This window comes from Oncorhynchus clarkii, chromosome 7, assembly GCF_045791955.1.
Source record: "Oncorhynchus clarkii lewisi isolate Uvic-CL-2024 chromosome 7, UVic_Ocla_1.0, whole genome shotgun sequence".
NCBI classification, from domain to species: Eukaryota; Metazoa; Chordata; class Actinopteri; order Salmoniformes; family Salmonidae; genus Oncorhynchus; species Oncorhynchus clarkii.
In genome coordinates this window covers 32515282-32525575 of record NC_092153.1, presented here as the reverse complement: position 1 = coordinate 32525575, position 10294 = coordinate 32515282, and the positions used below count along the sequence as shown (strand labels likewise).

The window sequence follows — 10294 nt, the reverse complement described above, 5'->3', positions numbered from 1 at the left end:
TTGTTACGTGAGTAGCCTACTTTATTCCATCAAATGTTTTGAAGGAGCATTTCATGAAATGCATTAAAGCCCTCCTTTTCCCCAATTTTGGATCATCACCATTGTTGAACTCCTTGTTAATTCCTGACTCGGAGGAATGAAAGAAGAATATCTGAAGCAGAAAATAAGAAATATCTATGATTGTTGAAAATAAAATAGAAAATACAGTTACATGTGGTACATAATTGGTATCAAAAGGTACAATGAGCATTGACACAGTAATTCCAGGATGTGATTTACACTTCTGATAATGGGCCTACTCATTTCCCTGTGTGGTGTGTTGGCTCCCTCGTGTGGCTAGAAGGGCGAAGCACTGCAGTTCTGCTTGCTCCACTAAGTCTTGATGGCAGCAACATTGACTGGATCTAGTTTCAGCATCTTGAAGTAGGACATAAGTTGATTTGGCACTTCAGCCAAGACGCTCTGGGCGAGGGCTTCCTTAGGATCCTGCAGAGGACGGAATAACAGTGTGATGGGATGAGTGCCAACAGCGGGGCAACAAAACAAAAAAATCAAGATAGAAAAGTATGTCAAATCTGTCAATATTTTACCAAAGTGGTATGGAATGGTGTTTCACTACCCACGGATACTATTACAGACTAGACTGATGTAAAGTGATGTTCCATCGTGAATCTTCTCAGTGGTATTGACAACACACTGCACAATAACAACCACAGACTAAAATAAACATACATTGGCAAACTGTCTGAAGGGCACAAACTGTACAATGTCCCTGGCCACGGGACATTCGCCACTCAGGGACTTGAGAATGCCTTCGTCTCCATCTAGCAGCTCCATTGCCTTGAAGTTGGCTTCGCCCACCCCGATGATGATGATGGACATGGGCAGGCGTGAGGCCTTGACGATAGCGTCCCGGGTCTGGTCCGGGGTCTGTGATCTCCCCATCGGTGATGATGAGTAGGACAAAGTATTGCTGAGGGAAATTAAAAGCAGAGGACAGAACAGTTTGTTAAATTTCATTCAGTTTGCAATGAACACAATGAGGTAGACAAGGCAAATTCTTCCTCTATCCAGTGTTCATTCTGAGAGACTATTTTCAAAATGGTTGAGTAGCCCGTCTACTGCAAATGTCTGATTTGTATAATGTTCGTACATTAGGGCTGTCCCCAACAACAACAAAAATCTTAGGTCAACTACATATGCACTGAGCTTGTCTGATGCTTGAAGCACACTGTTTGTTTAAATAATTGTCTTGCTCTCCTCCCTACTGCAGCAAAAAAGGCACCACTGCAAGTGTTTATTGCGCTGTCCATGCTGAAGCTGCAAAAAATTCCAAATGGCAGTAATTCCTATTCCCGCAATCCTCGGCTCTTTACGTGAAACATGTAAGCGTCGCATGCATGTGACCAACAGGTCCTGACCTATATATAGCCTATCATAATCACATCAATAAATTGGTTATCACAAACTTCAAACACATTAACAAATGACAGCAAAATGGATGTGGAGGACGTGACCCAGAGGAGTGGGATGCCCCGCTGCACAACTGAGCAAGAGGATAAGTACATTAACGTCTAGTTTGAGTAACAGACGCAAGTCTCAAGTCCTCAACTGGCAGCTTCATTAAATAGTACCCGAAAAACACCAGTCTCAACATCAACAGTGAAGAGGAGACTCCGGGAAACTCACTATAGATAATACAGTGATCGCAATACATGGTTATAACAGCTACAGAAAAGCCAATCCGTTGCAGTCTATATTCAGAGCCACATTCCTGTTAAACTTAGAGGATCTCATTAAATACCGTTGAAGTAATATGGCTACAGGTCCACCTGCCTCACCTAAAGCCCATTGTTGCTATACACCAAGTGCTAACAGTCAGTATCTGGATAATGTGTGTGAAATGCTTGATAAATGTATGCGATATCAACAGAGATGTATATGTTCTGGGTGACCTAAATATTAACAGACTTTTATCAAGCTGCCCACTCAAGAAAAAGCTTCAAACTGTAACAAGTGCCTGCAACCAGGGTATTTATGAAATCATCCACATGTATTGATCTTTACTAATGCTGCAGAAATCTGTATTAAAGCAGTATCCAAATCCATCGATGGTAGAGGGCCTAATATAAAGAGGTCACACAATACATTTTGTAATGATTACTATGTTGATGCAAATAATATTTGCTGGTCTGTGGTGTATGAGGGGCAACCAGAAACCCCACTTGACACATATGAAATTGTTTATTCCAGTTACTAATAAGCATGCAGCCATTAAGAAAATGAGTAAACACTGATATCCCTGTGGATTGATGAGGAATTGAAAAGGTGTATGGTTTAGAGGGATGAGGCAAAAGGAATGGCAAATAAGTCTGGCTGCACAACCGATTGGCAAACATACTGCAAATTCAGGAATCATGCAAATAAACTGAAACAAACAAAAAAAATCAACTATACAACAAAACAAAGATAAATGACGTAAAAACTGTAAAAAGCTTTGGAGCACCATAAATTACATTTTGGGCTAAAAAGCAAATTCAGCTCCATCCTTCATTGAATCAGATGGATCATTCATCAAAACCTACTGGATATTGCCAACTACTTTAATGATTTTTTCTTTGGCAACATTAGCAAGCTTAGACATGACATGCCAGCTACAAACACCGACACTACACATCCAAGTATAATTGACCAAATTATCAGAGACAAGCGTTGAAATTTTGAATTCCGTAAAGTGAGTGTGGAAGAGGATCATTTTTTGTTGTTGTCTATCAACAATAACAAGCCACCTGGGTCTGACAAGTTGCATAGAAAATGACTGAGGATGATAGCTGACTATATTGCCACTCCTATTCGCCATCTCTTCAATCTAAGCCTACTAGAAAGTGTGTGTCCTCAGGCCTGGAGGGAAGCAAAAGTCATTCCCCTACCCAAGAAAAGCAAAGCCACCTTTACTGGCTCAAATTGCTGACCAATCAGCCTCTTACCAACCCTCTGAAAACCTATGGAAAAATTGTGTTTGACCAAATACAATGCTATTTTACAGTAAACAAATTGACAGAATTTAAGCATGCTTATAGGAAAGTCCACTCAACAAGCACAGCACTTACAGAAATGAACTAATGATTGATTGAGAGAAATTGATTAAAAAGATTGAGGGAGGTTTCTTTTGTTAGACTTCAGTGCGGCTTTTGACATTATTGATCATAGTCTGCTGCTGGGAAAAACATGTGTTGGCTTTACACCCCCTGCTATATTGTTGATAATGAACTACCCGTCTAACAGAACACAAAGGGTGTTCTATAATGGAACTTTGAGTAAAGCCAGTGTGCCTGTGTATGTCCAGAGGACTCAACAGTTAACACTTAAAGAGCTGCAGTCAGTTTCAGAATGGGTGGCAAAAAAACAGTTAGTGCTACATCTAAAAGCATTGTATATGGGACAAATCATTCACTAAACCCTAAACCTTGAAATAAATAACGTGGAAATTGAGTAATTTGGTGTCTAAACTGCTTGGAGTAACCCTGGACTGTAAACTTTCATGGTCAAAACATGTTAATGCAATCGTAGCCAAGATGGTTTGTTGTCTCAACCTTCTTTCCCTTTGTGCTGTTGTATGTGCCCAATAATGATTGTACCATGTTTTGTGCTACTACCATGCTGTGCTACTACCATGTGTTTTCATGTGTTGCTGCCATGCTATGTTGTTGTCTTAGATCTCTCTATGCAGTGTTATGACATGTTGAATGCACTGTGCTCTCCGTTTAACTACAAGACATGCCACCAGAGGTCTCTTCACAATCCCCAAGCCCAGAACAGACTATGGGAGGCTACTATGGGAGTATAAACCTCAGCAAAGAAAATAAAAATCCTCTCACTGTCAACTGTATTTATTTTCAGCAAACTTAACGTGTAAATATTTGTATTTGAACCTGCAGGAAGGGTACCACATGAGGGAGGAGGATGTCTTCCCTGTAACGCACAGCGTTGAGATTGTCTGCGATGACAACAAGCTCAGTTCGATGATGCTGTGACACACCGCCCCAGACCATGACAGACCCTCCACCTCCAAATCGATCCCGCTCCAGAGTACAGGCGCCGGTGTAACGCTCATTTCCTTCGACGATAAACGCGAATCCGACCATCACCCCTGGTGAGACAAAACCGTGACTCGTCAGTGAAGAGCACTTTTTGTCAGGCCTGTCCAGCGACGGTGGGTTTGTGCCCATAGGCGACGTTGTTGCCGGTGATGTCTGGTGAGGACCTGTCTTACAACAGGCCTACAAGCCCTCAGTCCAGCATCTCTCAGCGTATTGCAGACAGTCTGAGCACTGATGGGGGGATTGTGCGTTCCTGGTGTAACTCGAGCAGTTGTTGTTGTCATCCTTTACCTGTCCCGCAGGTGTGATGTTCGGATGTACCGATCCTGTGCAGGGGTGGTTACACGTGGTCTGCCACTGCGAGGACGATCAGCTGTCCGTCCTGTCTCCCTGTAGCGCCGTCTTAGGTGCCTCACAGTACGGACATTTCCCTGGCCACATCTGCAGTCCTCATGCCTCCTTGCAGCATGCCTAAGGCACATTCACGCAGATGAGCAGGGACCCTGGTCATCTTTTTGTGTTTTTCAGTAGAAAGGCCTCTTTAGTTTTCATAACTGTGACCTCAATTGCCTATCGTCTGTAAGCTGTTAGTGTCTTAACGACCGTTCCACATGTGCATGTTCATTCATTGTTTATGATTCATTGAACAAGCATGGGAACGTGTTTAAACCCTTTACAATGAAGATCTGTGAAGGTATTTGGATTTTTACGAATTATCTTTGAAAGACAGGGTCGTGAAAAAGGGACATTTCTTTTTTTGCTGAGTTTACATAGAGCAATGTCAGGTATTCCACATTAGTTAACTAATGCAAGCAATAGAATCAGATTTGTAAAATAATAATAAAATAAAAAACACCAATGAGGACTGAAGAGACACCGATTTTGTATTCTAGATATGTGGTAGAGTATTGGCCTGAGGGCGCACAATGTGTTGTGAAAAGTGTTATGAAATGTAATATTTTTTATTGTATACAAGTGCCTTAATGTTGCTGCCTTGGCAGCAGCTAATGGGGATTCTTAATAAAAAAACAAATTAAGGCTAAACTCTAGAGAAAAACCTGGGAGACAAATTCACCTTCAGTAGGACAATAACCTAAAACAAGTCCAAATATACACTAGAATTGCTTGTAAAGATGACCTTGAATGAGTGGCCTAGTTAAAGTTGACTTAAAAATCGTCTTGGAAATCTGTGGCAAGACTTGAATGATCAACAATCAATTTGACAGAGTTTGAAGAATAATGTGCAAATAGTGTATAATCCAGGTGTGCAAAGCTTTTAGAGAATTACCCATAAAGACTCACAGCTGTAATCGCTGTCAAAGGTAATTCTAATATTTATTGTCTCAGGGGTGTGAAAAGTTATGTAAATATTTTTCTGTATTTCATTTTCAATAAATTTGCAATGTCTAAAAATACAGTGCCTTGCGAAAGTATTCGGCCCCCTTGAACTTTGCGACCTTTTGCCACATTTCAGGCTTCAAACATAAAGATATAAAACTGTATTTTTTTGTGAAGAATCAACAACAAGTGGGACACAATCATGAAGTGGAACGACATTTATTGGATATTTCAAACTTTTTTAACAAATCAAAAACTGAAAAATTGGGCGTGCAAAATTATTCAGCCCCCTTAAGTTAATACTTTGTAGCGCCACCTTTTGCTGCGATTACAGCTGTAAGTCGCTTGGGGTATGTCTCTATCAGTTTTGCACATCGAGAGACTGAAATTTTTCCATTCCTCCTTGCAAAACAGCTCAAGCTCAGTGAGGTTGGATGGAGAGCATTTGTGAACAGCAGTTTTCAGTTCTTTCCACAGATTCTCGATTGGATTCAGGTCTGGACTTTGACTTGGCCATTTTAACACCTGGATATGTTTATTTTTGAACCATTCCATTGTAGCTTTTGCTTTATGTTTTGGATAATTGTCTTGTTGGAAGACAAATCTCCGTCCCAGTCTCAGGTCTTTTGCAGACTCCATCAGGTTTTCTTCCAGAATGGTCCTGTATTTGGCTCCATCCATCTTCCCATCAATTTTAACCATCTTCACTGTCCCTGCTGAAGAAAAGCAGGCCCAAACCATGATGCTGCCACCACCATGTTTGACAGTGGGGATGGTGTGTTCAGCTGTGTTGCTTTTACGCCAAACATAACGTTTTGCATTGCTGCCAAAAAGTTCAATTTTGGTTTCATCTGACCAGAGCACCTTCTTCCACATGTTTGGTGTGTCTCCCAGGTGGCTTGTGGCAAACTTTAAACGACACTTTTTATGGATATCTTTAAGAAATGGCTTTCTTCTTGCCACTCTTCCATAAAGGCCAGATTTGTGCAATATACGACTGATTGTTGTCCTATGGACAGAGTCTCCCACCTCAGCTGTAGATCTCTGCAGTTCATCCAGAGTGATCATGGGCCTCTTGGCTGCATCTCTGATCAGTCTTCTCCTTGTATGAGCTGAAAGTTTAGAGGGACGGCCAGGTCTTGGTAGATTTTCAGTGGTCTGATACTCCTTCCATTTCAATATTATCGCTTGCACAGTGCTCCTTGGGATGTTTAAAGCTTGGGAAATCTTTTTGTATCCAAATCCGGCTTTAAACTTCTTCACAACAGTATCTCGGACCTGCCTGGTGTGTTCCTTGTTCTTCATGATGCTCTCTGCGCTTTTAACGGACCTCTGAGACTATCACAGTGCAGGTGCATTTATACGGAGACTTGATTACACACAGGTGGATTGTATTTATCATCATTAGTCATTTAGGTCAACATTGGATCATTCAGAGATCCTCACTGAACTTCTGGAGAGAGTTTGCTGCACTGAAAGTAAAGGGGCTGAATAATTTTGCACGCCCAATTTTTCAGTTTTTGATTTGTTAAAAAGGTTTGAAATATCCAATAAATGTCATTCCACTTCATGATTGTGTCCCACTTGTTGTTGATTCTTCACAAAAAAATACAGTTTTATATCTTTATGTTTGAAGCCTGAAATGTGGCAAAAGGTCGCAAAGTTCAAGGGGGCCGAATACTTTCGCAAGGCACTGTATGTTTTCACTTTCTCATTTTGGGGTACTGTGTGTAGCTGGGTGAGAAAAATACTGTATTAATTTTGAATTCAGGCTTTAACAAAATGTTGAATAAGTCAGGGGTATGAATACTTTCTGAAGGCACTGTAGGTCCATACAAATAACCTCGATACAAATAACTTGGTAATGATCCTTAGGGCTAAACATTTCCACGACCGATATCTACCCAACCAGGAAGGCAAGCCAAGTGCTCTGTTGCTGTATTCTGATTCTCTTCGCATCCCCCCAAAGTGTGCACTTTCCCTCTTCCTCTCATAAATTTAACAGCATTTGATTGGTGTTAGCATTGGCTCGAGAGTGTATCCACCAGATTTCTTAAACAAGATAACACATTTAAAATAAATTAGGTGGCGGGTGGAATCCATATATTCATTTACTCATGGCCTCTTTCCTCTTGGGTGTTCTACAGAGCAGAAAGAGAGTTATTCTTACATGTCATAGTCCTGGACCACCAGGCCCACTGACCAGGTGGCCGCCAGGTAGGGATTCAGAACGTCAGGACTCAGGTAATGCAGGGACTGTGGGGATCGAGGGTCGCCGTTCGACCCAGTGAAGTCAATGCCCACCTTAAGAGAAATATAGGAACCCTGAGTGATGAAGTCCAATTGCCACAAAAAAGCTCAAATAAAGACTAATTTAAAATAAGCAATGTTTAAAAGATGTAGCCATTGATTTTTTAAGGGCAATTCCACCACATTTCATACTCATTTATCTCCAGCACCAAACCAGTGTCTACATTTGTGAAAACAACACGGTTCTATGATCTGTGGTTAGAAGTCAAGTGGCTGCCCTCCACAAGATAATCAGCAGACTTCCTCACTGGGTTAATGCGGAAAGACACATTTCAGTTGAATGCATTCAGTTGTACAACTGGCTAGTTATCCCCCTTTCCCTCCATTCCTTCCTTCGACCAGCTCACAGGGTAGGATTAAAAGTAAGACAGTCGTCCCACTTACAGTGACTTTCAAAACCTGCAACGGGTTTCTAGCCAGAGCTAGGGTATTTTCTTGCTCCCCATGTTACAGTGCTTCTAAAACGTTTTAACTTTTGATGGTGTCTTTGGGTAGAACTTCATTTTTTCGGCACAATGTAGAAATGCACCATTTTCACATAAGTAAACACTCGTATTGTATTGTGAAAAATGTTGAAATTGCTCTTTAAAGAATATAACGTGTAAATACCTCACGATCTTAGTCCATTTGTCAAACCCCATCAGAACCCAAAATATAAGCCTGTATTACTCCATTGTTTATAATCAATGAAATTGTCAACAAAAACTGTCCTCAGTCTATGAATTTGAGAGTGGTTACATTTCTACATGTCTCAGCTGCTTACCAAGACAAATGGTGGGGTGTTTTTTTGTATCTCGGATTGCCCCTTTAACTTATCTTCATTAGTGAATTTTCAATCCATCAAAGATAATGCTTGAGTTTTGAACATTAACTAATAAACACAACTTCAACCTATTATTTCTGATTGTGTCCGAAGAGCTTGCACTTACTGTAAAATTTATTTGGCAACCTCCCATGACATAGTCCAGGAATGTGTACTTTGCCTGTATCTAGGGGGAAATTACAATTAGCTTCAGAAGTAACAAAATTTAGAAGAAATCTAAGGGCTAACGATAAGCTACTGTACAATTAAATATAACCTACCTGGCAGCACTTGACACGGATTACTCCAGAGTTTTTGTAACTCTTCTTCTTCTTCTCTGGATGGACAGTCAAACTCCACCTGATTAAATGTCAATAAAAATGTTTAATATAAACATTAATTCAAATAATAAACTACCTTCACCATGATTAGAAAAATGAGGTGGAAACCCTTTACATTAAGTTGCTCAGATCTTATGCATGTAGTTAATACAGTGCATTCGGAAAGTATTCAGACCCCTTCCCCTTTCCACATTTTGTTACATTACAGCCTTTTCTTATGTTCCTCATCAATCTACACACAATACCCCATAATGACAAAGTGAAAACAGGTTATTCCTTTTCGCAAATTAATATATGTATGAATACATTAACATGTACAGTGGGTCAAACAAGTATTTAGTCAGCCACCAATTGTGCAAGTTTTCCCACTTAAAAAGATGAGGCCTGTAATTTTCACTTCAACTATGACAGACAAAATGAGAAGAAAAAAAAATCCAGAAAATCACATTGTAGGATTTTTAATTAATTTATTTGCAAATTATGGTGGAAAATAAGTATTTGGTCATCTACAAACAAGCAAGATTTCTGGCTCTCACAGACCTGTAACAACTTCTTTAAGAGGCTCCTCTGTCCTCCACTCGTTACCTGTATTAATGGCACCTGTTTGAACTTGTTATCAGTATAAAAGACACCTGTCCACAACCTCAAACAGTCACACTCCAAACTCCACTATGGCCAAGACCAAAGAGCTGTCAAAGGACACCAGAAACAAAATTGTAGACCTGCACCAGGCTGGGAAGACTGAATCTGCAATAGGTAAGCAGCTTGGTTTAAAGAAATCAACTGTGGGAGCAATTATTAGGAAATGGAAGACATACAAGACCACTGATAATCTCCCTCGATCTGGGGCTCCACGCAAGATCTCACCCCGTGGGGTCAAAATGATCACAAGAACGATGAGCAAAAATCCCAGAACCACACGGGGGGGACCTAGTGAATGACCTGCAGAGCTGGGACCAAAGTAACAAAGCCTATCATCAGCAAGGGCATTGAAGATGAAACGTGGCTGGGTCTTTTAGCATGACAATGATCCCAAACACACCGCCCGGGCAACGAAGGAGTGGCTTCGTAAGAAGCATTTCAAGGTCCTGGAGTGGCCTAGCCAGACTCCAGATCTCAACCCCATAGAAAATCTTTGGAGGGAGTTGAAAGTCCGTGTTGCCCAGCAACAGCCCCAGAACATCACTGCCCTAGAGGAGATCTGCATGGAGGAATGGGTCAAAATACCAGAAACAGTGTGTGAAAACCTTGTCAAACGTTTTCTGTAAGTCTTCACCTCTGTCATTGCCAACAAAGGGTATATAACAAATTATTGAGGAACTTTTGTTATTGACCAAATACTTATTATCCACCATAATTTGCAAAAAAAATCATTAAAAATCCTACAATGTGATTTTCTGGAT

The 10294-nt window shown here is 40.7% G+C and overlaps 1 pseudogene; it reads right to left on the bottom strand.

Annotated features, from left to right (window-relative positions):
- The window catches only part of LOC139413200 (copine-3-like), a 42250-nt pseudogene continuing 31956 nt past the window's right edge, over positions 1 to 10294 (bottom strand).